Source organism: Bombina bombina, chromosome 2 (assembly GCF_027579735.1).
Source record: "Bombina bombina isolate aBomBom1 chromosome 2, aBomBom1.pri, whole genome shotgun sequence".
Classification (NCBI taxonomy): Eukaryota; Metazoa; Chordata; class Amphibia; order Anura; family Bombinatoridae; genus Bombina; species Bombina bombina.
In genome coordinates this window covers 1,106,706,344-1,106,719,719 of record NC_069500.1, presented here as the reverse complement: position 1 = coordinate 1,106,719,719, position 13,376 = coordinate 1,106,706,344, and positions in this window count along the sequence as shown.

Sequence of the window (13,376 nt, the reverse complement as noted above, 5' to 3'; positions counted from 1 at the left end):
TGGGAGCATTTGCAGGGAGGCGGGTGGGTGGCCCTTCGCTGGCGAACTTCCGTCCAGCTGTGTGGAAACATTTGCAGGTGTGCGCAGGAGCGTGTACGGTGGGGGGCGTGTGCGTGCGTATGTGTGCGCGCATGCCCGTGATCTCCACATATGTGGCTAGGTGCATAAAAATGTAATGGGAGAGGGTGATGGGAGAGGGAGCGGGAGGGGGGAAATAATGTTGGGAAAGGGATCTGGGAGGGGGTAGGGTATTGAGCTGGGGGGTCAGCTACACTACAGAAAAAATATATAGATAAAAAATTGGGCACTATTTATTGAAAAGCAGGTACTGGCAGACAGCTGCCAGTACCCAAAATGGTGAGAGGGGGAGGGTTAGAGAGCTCTTTGGGGGGATCTGGGAGGTTGGGGACTAAGGGGGGATCCTACACATCAGAATGTATTTTAAAAAAATAAATTAAAAAAAATAAATAGAAAAAGCCTTTTATTTTAGTTCTGGCAGACTTTCTGCCAGTACTTAAGATGGCGTGAACAATTGTGGGGTGGGGGGAGGGAAGAGAGCTGTTTGAGAGGGATCAGGGGGTGGGATGTGTCAGGTGGGAGGCTGACCTCTAAACTAAAGCAAAAATTAACCCCACAAGCTCCCTAAATTAACCCCTTCACTGCTGGGAATAATCACAGTGCCATTTAGCAGCCTAATTACCAAAAAGCAATGCCAAAGCCATATATGCCTGCTATTTCTGAACAAAGGGGATCCCAGAGAAGCATTTACAACCATTTGTGCCATGATTGCACTAACTGTTTGTAAATAATTTCAGTGAGAAACCTAAAGTTTGTGAAAAAGTTTGTGAAAAAAATTACGATTTTTTTTATTTGATTGCATTTGGCAGTGAAATGGTGGCATGAAATACACCAAAATGGGCCTAGATCAGAAGGAAATTGAAAAATGGCATTGTCCTTAAGGCGTTAACTATATACATACACAGTAATATTCAAATAAAATATTGACACAGAGGATATAGTGCTGACTGTCATCTTTAAAGGGACAGTTTACTCAAAAATGTTCTCCCCTTTAATTTGTTCCCAATGAGCCCCTTTACCTGCTGGAGTGTATTAAATTGTTTACAAGTAGCTCCTTTACCCTTATATTGGCATTTGAAATAGTTGATTTAGCCTGTGGTATCCCCACCTATGCTGAAAGTTTGTGGCCGCAGGTCCAAGCTATAGATAAGCTTTGTAAACACAGCCAGCAGAAGAAATTACACTCCCAGTGGGATATAGCAGAGATAAGGTAATAAAATGTTTATTTTCCATTGTTCTCTCCAATTATTGGTGATTGGTTTACAGATATAAGATAAAGAAGCAAGTATATGTACACAATGTGATAAAGTAATGAGATCTGATTATAGCTACAAGCTCAACCCATTTTATTAGGTTGTGGCTTCAAAACACAAAATCAGAGGTTTAATATACACACATAAACCTTAAAAAGCTAATTTTCATAATTTTTTACTCTGCAGTTGGTAAAAAAAGCAATTGTAAACACATTAAGGGAAAAACTATTTTGCAGTATACTATCCCTTTAAATTAACAGTGTAGTCAAAATTAAACTTTCATGATTCAGATAGGGCATGCAATTTTAAACAATTTTCAATTTACCTTTATCATCAAATTTACTTTGTTCTCTTGGTATTCTTTGTTAAAAGCTAAATTAGGTAGGCTTTGATTTCTAAGTAGTTGAACGCCAACCTCTTATCTCAGTGCATTTTGACAGTTTTTCACAATTATACACTGATAGTTCATGTGTGTTGTATAGATAGCATTGTGCTCACTCCCGTTGAGTTATTTATTAGTATGCACTGATTGGCTAAAATGCATGCCTGTCAAAAGAACTAAGGCAAGGGGAAGTCTGCAGAGGCTCAGATACAAGGTAATCACAGAAGTAAAAATTTATATTACTATAACTGTGTTGGTTATGCAAAACTGTGTAATGAGTAATAAAGGAATTATCTATCTTTTAAACATGACATATGTTTTTACTATATGGGAGGAAAAAGTCAATAAAGTGCCAGGACATATACCTTCACATGGGTAAATGATTCGGTAGTCTTGGCTTGCTGGAAGCTTATGAACCTGAGAGGTAAAAATCTGAGATAAATCCTCCCCTGATTTGTGTTGGATGGAGCTGATATTGGAGATTACACCAAGCTAAGGGTGGAATAGAAAGATCTGCATGATCTGCTTTTTTTATTGCCACTGAATGGAAACTGGATCTGATCTATAAGAGATTATAAAGGATGTCTATTGTTTTTTGCTTAATGAACATGATAAAGTATTGGAAGATAAAATTATCCAATATAATGCATAAGGAAGCTCCAAATTAAATAAGATTAACAAAAGGAATATGTACTGTACTAAAAGCTAAGACTTATAGGGCGCGATCCGATATAGATCGCAGTTTGCGGCGCAAGCGAGGAGACCGGCGTCGCCCGCAGTTTCAGCTCGCAACTCGAGCCATCCCATATAAGTCGCCGTCAGATGCTAACGTGCCGTAAGTCTGACAAACCAGCGATGTCCAGAAATCTGCGTAAGTACAAATTTCTGGCGTCGCCAGTGACTTGCGGCACGTTAGAATCTGCCGGGGCCTATAAAACCTGACTAAAGTTTAAAACACCCGCACTGTCTAACACGCCTCCCTAACATAGCCCGCACTGTCTAACACGCCTCCCTAACATAGCCCGCACTGTCTAACACGCCTCCCTAACATAGCCCGCACTGTCTAACCCTCTATCCGCTATCCCCCCTCACTAGCCTAACAATAAAAAAAGCTATTAACCCCTAAACCGCCGCTCCTTTACCCCGCCGCAACCTAATAAAGTTATTAACCCCTAAACCGCCGCTCCCATACCCCGCCGCCAGCTATATTATATCTATAACCCCCTAAAGTGAGCCCCTAACACCGCCGCCATCTATATTACAATTATTAACCCCTAATGTAAGCCCCTTACACCGCCGCCATCTCTATTAAAATGATTAACCCCTAATTTAATCTACCTACCCCGCCGCCAGCTATATTATCTATATTAACCCTAAGTATATTATAGTTAATATAGTTATTACATTATATATATTAACTATATTAACCCTAATTATATTAGGGTTAATATAGTTAATATAGTTACTATAGTATTTATATTAACTATATTAACTCTATCTAACCCTAACACCCCTAACTAAATTTATATTAAATTAATCTAATTCATTTATAAACTAAAGTATTCCTATTTAAATCTAAATACTTACCTATAAAATAAACCCTAAGATAGCTACAATATAATTAATAATTACATTATAGCTATGTTAGGGTTAATATTTATTTTACAGGTAAATTGTTAATTATTTTAACTAGGTATAATAGATATTAAATAGTTATTAACTATTTAATATCTACCTAGTTAAAATAATTACCCAATTACCTGTAAAATAAATCCTAACCTAAGTTACAAATACACCTACACTATCAATAAATTAAATAAACTACAAACATCTATCTAAAAATACAATTAAATTAACTAAACTAAATTACAAAAAAAACAAACACTAAATTACAAAAAATAAAAAAAAGATTAAAAGATTTTTAAGCTAATTACACCTATTCTAAGCCCCCTAATAAAATAATAAACCCCCAAAATAACAAAACTTCCCTGCCCTATTCTAAATTAAACAAATTTCAAAGCTCTTTACCTTACCAGCCCTTAAAAGGGTCTTTTGTGGGGCATGCCCCAAAGAATTCAGCTCTTTTGCATTCAATAAATACAATCCCCCCCCCCCATTACAACCCACCACCCACATACCCCTATTCTAAACCCACCCAAACCCCCCTTAAAAAATCCTAACACTACCCCCCTGAAGATCTCCCTACCTTGTCTTCACCACACCGGGCCGAACTCCTGATCCGATCCGGGCGATGTCGTCCTCCAAGCGGCAAAGAAGAAATCTTCCTCCGGCGATGTCATCCTCCAAGCGGCAAAGAAGAATTCTTCCTCCGGCGACGTCTTCCTCCAAGCGGCAGCAAAGTCTTCAGTCTTCCGGCGGCATCTTCAATCTTCTTTCTTCGCTCCGCCGCCGCGGAGCATCCATCCCGGCCGATCGCTAAACTTGGAATGAGGTACCTTTAAATGACGTCATCCAAGATGGCGTCCGCCGAATTCCGATTGGCTGATAGGATTCTATCAGCCAATCGGAATTAAGTTAAAAAAATCTGATTGGCTGATTGAATCAGCCAATCAGATTCAAGTTCAATCCGATTGGCTGATCCAATCAGCCAATCAGATTGAGCTCGCATTCTATTGGCTGTTCCGATCAGCCAATAGAATGCGAGCTCAATCTGATTGGCTGATTGGATCAGCCAATCGGATTGAACCTGAATCTGATTGGCTGATTCAATCAGCCAATCAGATTTTTTTAACTTAATTCCGATTGGCTGATAGAATCCTATCAGCCAATCGGAATTCGGCGGACGCCATCTTGGATGACGTCATTTAAAGGTACCTCATTCCAAGTTTAGCGATCGGCCGGGATGGATGCTCCGCGGCGGCGGAGCGAAGAAAGAAGATTGAAGATGCCGCCGGAAGACTGAAGACTTTGCTGCCGCTTGGAGGAAGACGTCGCCGGAGGAAGAATTCTTCTTTGCCGCTTGGAGGATGACATCGCCGGAGGAAGATTTCTTCTTTGCCGCTTGGAGGACGACATCGCCCGGATCGGATCAGGAGTTCGGCCCGGTGTGGTGAAGACAAGGTAGGGAGATCTTCAGGGGGGTAGTGTTAGGATTTTTTAAGGGGGGTTTGGGTGGGTTTAGAATAGGGGTATGTGGGTGGTGGGTTGTAATGGGGGGGGGGGATTGTATTTATTGAATGCAAAAGAGCTGAATTCTTTGGGGCATGCCCCACAAAAGGCCCTTTTAAGGGCTGGTAAGGTAAAGAGCTTTGAAATTTGTTTAATTTAGAATAGGGCAGGGAAGTTTTGTTATTTTGGGGGTTTATTATTTTATTAGGGGGCTTAGAATAGGTGTAATTAGCTTAAAAATCTTTTAATCTTTTTTTTATTTTTTGTAATTTAGTGTTTGTTTGTTTTTGTAATTTAGTTTAGTTAATTTAATTGTATTTTTAGATAGATGTTTGTAGTTTATTTAATTTATTGATAGTGTAGGTGTATTTGTAACTTAGGTTAGGATTTATTTTACAGGTAATTGGGTAATTATTTTAACTAGGTAGATATTAAATAGTTAATAACTATTTAATATCTATTATACCTAGTTAAAATAATTAACAATTTACCTGTAAAATAAATATTAACCCTAACATAGCTATAATGTAATTATTAATTATATTGTAGCTATCTTAGGGTTTATTTTATAGGTAAGTATTTAGATTTAAATAGGAATATTTTAGTTTATAAATGAATTAGATTAATTTAATATAAATTTAGTTAGGGGTGTTAGGGTTAGATAGAGTTAATATAGTTAATATAAATACTATAGTAACTATATTAACTATATTAACCCTAATATAATTAGGGTTAATATAGTTAATATATATAATGTAATAACTATATTAACTATAATATACTTAGGGTTAATATAGATAATATAGCTGGCGGCGGGGTAGGTAGATTAAATTAGGGGTTAATAATTTTTATATAGGTGGCGGCGGTGTAAGGGGTCAGATTACGGGATAGATAAGGTAGATGGCGGCGGTTTTAGGGGCTCACAGTAGGGGGTTAGTTTATGTAGATGGCGGCGGGGTCGGGGAGCGGCGTTTTAGGGGGTAATAACTTTATTAGGGATTTCGGGGGGGGGGGGATCGCGGTTGACAGGGAGATAGACATTGCGCATGCGTTAGGTGTTAGGTTTATTTTAGAAGATTGCGGTTGACAGGGAGATAGACATTGCGCATGCGTTAGGTGTTAGGTTTATTTTAGAAGATCGCGGTTGACAGGGAGATAGACATTGCGCATGCGTTAGGTGTTAGGTTTATTTTAGCAGCTAGTTTAGGGAGTTACGGGGCTCCAATAGTCAGCGTAAGGCTTCTTACGGCTGCTTTTTGTGGCGAGGTGAAAATGGAGTAAGTTTTCTCCATTTTCGCCACGTAAGTCCTTACGCTGCATATTGGATACCAAACTGCGCGGGTTTGGTATACCTGCCTATAGCCCAAAAAACTGCGGGCGACGGCAGAAATATACGGGCGTAACTTCTAGGTTACGCCGTATATAGGATACCAAATCCGCGCAATTATTGGCGTCGCCGGCTTTTGCGGGCGACGCTTTATATCGGATCGACCCCATAGAATTTGTTTTGCTTAAAGGGACAGTGTACTATAAAATGTGTTTCCAATTACTTTTTTTACCAGCTGCAGAGTATAAAATGTATGAGCTTTGCTTTTTAAGGTTTATTTGTGAATATGAATTAGCTGATTTTGTGTTTTAAAGCCACAACCTAATAAAATGGGTTGAGCTTGTAGGTATAATCAGATCTCATTACTTTATCACATTGCGTACATATACCTGCTTCTTTATCTTATATATATCCATAAACCAATCACCAATACTTGGAGAGAACAATGGAAAATTAGCATTTTATTACCTTATCTATTCTATTCCCCTCTGGGAGTGTAATTTCTACTGCTGGCTGTGTTCACACAGCTTGGCCTTAAGGCCAAAAACACTCAGAATAGGTGGGGATACCACAGGCTAAATCAACTATTTCAAATGCCAATATAAGGGTAATGGAAATACTTATAAACAATTTAATATACTCCAGCAGCTACAGTATATCACTTTTCATTGGTTCAACACATGTCTTCAGAAACCAGTAGGGCATAGTTGCTCCTTTAAAAAAAAAAAAAAAGAAAATAGAAGAAATAAGTATATTTGAAAGCTTTTTTAAATCACAGGCTGGACTTGAATCATGAAAATTCATACAATTACACATTTTGAATTTTCATGTCCCTTTAAGAGAGAAGGATAATTAAAGATTCTTGATGATATCCTAAAATTATATATTGGATTGTAATTGCATGCTCCACCCCATTCATTAAATCAACGTATGGACTAGACAATTCATTAACAGTGACATTGTCAAATAAAGATATTTTAATATTTAATATTAAAGGGACACTGAACACAAAATTTGTCTTTTGTGATTCAGGCAGAGTATGCAATATTAATAAACTTTCTCATTTACTTCTATAATCAAATTGTCTTCATTCTATTGGTATGTTTATTTGAAATGGAAGAATGTAACTTTATATGCCGGCCCATTTTTTGTGAACAACCTGTGTTGTTCTTGCTGATTTGTGGATACATTCACCCACCAATAGACAAGTGCTTTCCATGGTTCTGAACCCAAAAATAGCTTAGTTTTCAAAGAAAGAAAGCAAGAGAAAGCGGACAAATTGATAATATTAGTAATTTTGAAAGTTGCTTAAAATTGCATGCTCTATCTGAATCACAAAATCAAAAACTTGTGTTTAGTGTACCTTTTAAAAAAAAAAAATCTTCATTAATCCTTTCCCTGTTTTGATGAAACTATATTGATATCTAAATCACATCTTTCACTCTTGGACTACCTTTATATATATAAGCATATTCTAACAGCACCATGATGACATAGTTTGAGAAATATCTTATGTTTGCATTGTGATCAATATGTGTTGTGTCCTAAAACAGATTACTGTACATTGCACACATGGATCTATGTGCCACATGGATTAGGTTCTATTTTTAACCAGTTGTTATTCAAAGTGTTGTGTGTGTCTTATTTTTAAAACAGGGATCAATAGTTATATTTATATATGCCATCGATTCATATGAGAAGAATTGGCTGTCTAATATAGTAACAAATCCAACATATGTGAAATACATCATTTTCTTTACAATCACCTTGATGAACTAATATATTTATTGTTCATATTAGTGCTCTAATCTTCAAATTTAGAATGATATTATTTGGAATATTTGCGAATACTGTGATTTAGTGATGTCCAAACTGTGTTCACTAATATATTTTAATATCATTAATAGATGTAGTTGTTGTGATGAGCCCAGAGGGATCCAGCAGCAATAGTGACCTGCTTTTGCAGGCTTCTGGTAAGTCCATTGACTCATTCATATGTCATTAAAGGTGTATTTTTCATAAATATTCTGATCATGATTCCGATGAAGCATTCTATTTGAATTAAAAGGATCATATACTCCTCTGATGATATATATATTCTTTTTATTCTTTTAAGATTAAGATCTCAAAGCTTCTTAGTCTACACCTTTGTGCTTCAGAACATGGCTGGCACATGTTTATATTTAGTAAATATTTAGACAACAATCATCAAGTCATACACACATGAGAACTCTTAAATGTTCCATGTGCTCAGCTTTTGTGAATATTTTCAAAATACGGACACTAAAATAAAATGATTAATTATCGATAATTACAAATCTTATTTCATTTGCATGCTCCATCAAAATGATGTGATTCCTAACTTTGGTTCCGTATCTCTTTAATGCAGCATTGATGTGTGTCCTTGAGCACCAGTAACATATGTTAGACTATTTGATTTTAACATGTACACAACGTATTATGTTTTACAGTTATTGCTGGAACAACATGTGAGATGGAGGAGGAAGTGGCTCCCTTGGAGTCTGATGGTACGTCAAAGTCTACAGCTTTGTCCATTTAAAATATAGTATTCAATTATTTTTTAATACCCTCCTGCCCCCCCCCCCTTTATATATCATGCAGCATGAACATATGTTTTTAATTTTTAATTAAATTTATGTATGATTTGTAAATAATGACAGACATCATGATGTCACATGCATATTCCATGCAAACCCACAATAAGCATCTTCTGATTGTAAAGACAGTCATTTTTCTTCATCTGAGTGCCTAGATGCAGGCCATATCATTATGTCATCATTGTTTTGAACTTCATAAACACTTCTAAGTATACATCAAACATAATCATATTGAAATTAATTCATTTAATTTCATGATGTATGATATGTAAAAAAATGTAATAAAAAGTTATGTGTAGACTGTCCATTTAAATCAAACAGACATCAATATTCCGGAGAAATAAAGCATGCATTTCAGAATGTGTCTATTAATATTGGGATGACATACATTTAATCCTAATTTTAAATATATATTAAAATCCAAAATTAAATTTTAGATCAGATCTAGAAGATTATATTCCTAATATTTAATATGAATGGTAGTATCTACTGTGTATATATTCAGAATAGTAATTTTTGGTTGCATCAAGCTTCAAATTAGTAAATTTAAGTTTACAAAGGCAATCACCGAAATAGATATGTAAATCAGGGTTTACCTGGTTTCCAAGGCTATGTGTAGTGGCCATTTAAATTTGATCATATTACACACTCCCATATTATTCAATTGTTGTATTTTCAAAAACAAACTTACGGGCATGTGTTGAAAAGAACTCTATTGCATTTCAATCTCAAAAGCATACAGGCATCCAAAAATATTGTCCAAAAGATAAATATATTATCAAATCATAAATATTAGCACATAATGTTGACTTGGAAAAATCTGATTAGTAATGTATTTATGAAATGTTAAATTACAAATAACAGTGAGCATTCAGATTTTAAAGGATCAATTGAATCTTATAAATTATATTTGAGTCAATTCAATCAATAACTGAAAACATAGTCATTATTGTGACTTTGTAAAAATATTTTAGGAGAACAAGAATTCTTACTTTAAATAATGTTGATTAGTGTTTTTTTGCAAGATAATAATATATTTTCATATCATATATGTATATATAAAACACATACAAATACTCAGAGCTTTCTACACATTAAAGATAACCACTATGTTTGTGTAGAAATACAAAAGGTAATATATCAATTCAAATGCTTAAATAATATACTAAAAATTTACTTAAAATCTATAAGATCTGTGAAAAAAGATAATATCGTTATGGATAAAAAGACATCATATATATATATATATATATATATATATATATATATATATATACTATTAAGGATATAATACTGTCCTATCTGTAGTAGTCAGTTCCACAAAAGCAAGGTATCTTTGCTGTGGCAAAAAAGAGGGCGCTCTCCCTGAGTGTGGTAAAAAATCCGTTGCTGTGCAGCTCCTCTAAGGAAAAGCTTTCCCCAGGAAACGATCCACCAAACTTGAACAACTGTAGAAAATACAGAAAAGCGCAAAAGCAACAGATCTCTGTGCAGAGTTAAAAACACCTTTTAATAATACCTGACATAAAGTATTGCACTCACAAGAGTTAAAAAATATATGTGCATTTAGTGCATAATGAGCACAAACATATATCACCCGTATCCTGCTCACCCGGTCTCTTGTCTTTGTCTTTGTCTTTGCCTTACTCCTTATTGAGGTATAAAGATCCACAAAGTTCCAAAAGTCAAAGATGGGTATTAAATCCACAAAGTCACAAATAATAAAAACTTACTTGGCAAAATGTTTCTTAGAGAACCTGTAACCCTCAGCTCTCTCACGCTCTGACTGTGTCAGACTACAGAGTACAGAAGCCTCACAGGGACCTAATTCCTCCTGATGCGGGTGTTCCGCCTAACAGCTGATGCACAGCTGATTACAAAAACTCGACGCGCGTTTCGTTCCGTGTTCACCAGAACTTTTTCAAGAGTCTGTCATCAGTGGCTTCTAACCCCCTTTTTATACCCGTTCTTTTTCTCCATCAATGTCCCACATCTGAAGCGGTTTGGAGATTTAAAGGGGCCCAGGGGTAGCATAAACAGAAAAAACTCGAAAAAAATGTATTTAAATCCATAATGGTCATCTAAAAAATATAAAACATTTCATGTTATCTATATTTGATACTAATCAGGCCATATGCAAGTTAATCTTTATTTATATTTTTCCATTATAGTAAACATGAAAAATTTAGTTTTATTTTGTTTTTATAAATTAGGGTTATATTTTAATAAAAATGTGCCTGATTAGTATCAAATATAGATAACATGAAATGTTTTATATTTTTTAGATGACCATTATGGATTTAAATGGATTTAAATAGATATGTTTTATTTTTTAGCACGCTGTGAAAATATATATAGGTTCTAATATGTATTAGACATCAGACATAGTATTTTTAATTATGTATAATAATTTGTACAAAGATTTTTTAGAGTTTTTTCTGTTTATGCTACCTCTGGGCCCCTTTAAATCTCCAAACCGCTTCAGATGTGGGACATTGATGGAGAAAAAGAACGGGTATAAAAAGGGGGTTAGAAGCCAATGATGACAGACTCTTGAAAAAGTTCCGGCGAAGACGGAACGAAACGCGCGTGAGTTTTTGTAATCAGCTGTGCATCAGCTGTTAGGTGGAACACCCGCATCAGGAGGAATTAGGTCCCTGTGACGCTTCCATACTCTGTAGTCTGACACAGTCAGAGCGTGAGAGAGCTGAGGGTTACCGGTCCTCTAAGAAACATTTTGCCAAGTAAGTTTTTATAATTATTATTTGTGACTTTGTGGATTTAATACCCATCTTGGACTTTTGGAACTTTGTGGATCTTTATACCTCAATAAGGAGTAAGGCAAAGACAAAGACAAGAGACCGGGTGAACAGGATACGGGTGATATATGTTTGTGCTCATTATGCACTAAATGCACATATATTTTTTAACTCTTGTGAGTGCAATACTTTATGTCAGGTATTATTAAAAGGTGTTTTTAACTCTGCACAGAGATCTGTTGCTTTTGCGCTTTTCTGTATTTTCTACATATATGTATATATATTTGTTTTCTATATTTCAGATGGACCTTCCACTTATGGGCATCAAACTCCCGCCCCTCCCCAGCTAGAAGCCACTCCTGCCCCTCCCCAGCCAGAAGCCACTCCTGTCCCTCTCCAGCCAGAAGCCACTCCCGCCTCTCCTCAGCCAGAACACACTCACGGCCCTTCCAACCCCTGTCCAGTCCCTCCCAAAAAACGTGCCCTTACCCCCCCTCGCTGCTCTCCCCATTTAGCCACCCCTAAATCTCCCCCGGAGTGGCAGACCAATACCCCACCTAGCCCAATCCCTCCCCCCACCCCTCCCCCCATCCCTCGCCCCATCCCTGGGATACCGAATTTCTGGAGGGTGAGTTTTAAAAAGGTCCAATCCAACCTGTCAAAGGCCTTTTCAGCATCTGTTGACAGGAGGATTGAAGGGGTTTTATGTAAAGAAACAGATTGCATAAGTTGCAGCACACACATGGTGTTGTCCCTGGCCTCTCGACCAGGTACAAAGCCTGCCTGATCCACATGAATCAGAAAAGGGAGGACTGCATTGAGTCTATTTGCCAATACTTTGCCGTAAATTTTTAAATCAACATTCAGGAGGGAGATAGGTCGGAAGTGAGCTGGCTGGTCTGGGGATTTGCCTGGTTTGGGCAGTACTGTTATAAAAGCCTCCAACATGTTCGAGGACATCGGCTCATTTTGGTCTATAGACTGGAACAGGGTAAGGAGGTGGGGAATTAAAATGTGTTTGAAGGTTTTGAAATATAAGCCTGTATACAAATATGGTCCTGGGCTTTTCCCTGGCTTCAGAGTTTTCATTGCTTTTTCTATTTCTAATGCATCTATTGGTTTATGGAGGAATTCTACCATATCTGTTTGTAAGACTGGGGTTGAAAGCTGTTGTAGATATGAGGAGCATATGTGTTCATGTTCCAAAGTTTTCCTGTTGAGAAATAAATCATAGAGCTTTGCATAATATAGTCTAAACAATTCCGCTATAGAGGTTGAATCCTCTATCTTTTGATTTGCGTCATTTAGTAAATGGTGTACATAAGAAGAGTTTTGTTTTTTGTCTTAGTGCCCTCGCTAACATTCTACCTGGTTTATTTCCTTCAGTAAAAATTTTTTGTTTAAGATAAAATGCTTGTTCTTGTGATTTAATATGTAGCATGTTGTTTATCTCAGTTCTGAGTTTTAATAGTTTCCTCAGATTCTCTTTGTTTGAGGGATCAAGCTTGTGTTCATGCTCCACTTCTAAGAGAGCAGCTGCGAGTTGTGTGTATTTTTCCCTATATTGTTTAGTTTTATGCGCTTTAATTTTAATGAGTTCTCCCCTAAGAACACATTTATGAGTTTCCCATACTACCCTAGTGTTAGTATCCGGTGTCAAATTCTCCTGAAAAAAGTTTGTAAGTGTCTTTTCTAAGTGTTGTATGCTAATTGGGTCAGATAGAATAGAGTTGTCCAACCGCCACAGAAATGGCTTAACTGGAGCAGAGGGCCATCTGAATTTGCTAATGACTGCAGAATGATCGGACCAAGTGGTTGATGAGATCCTGG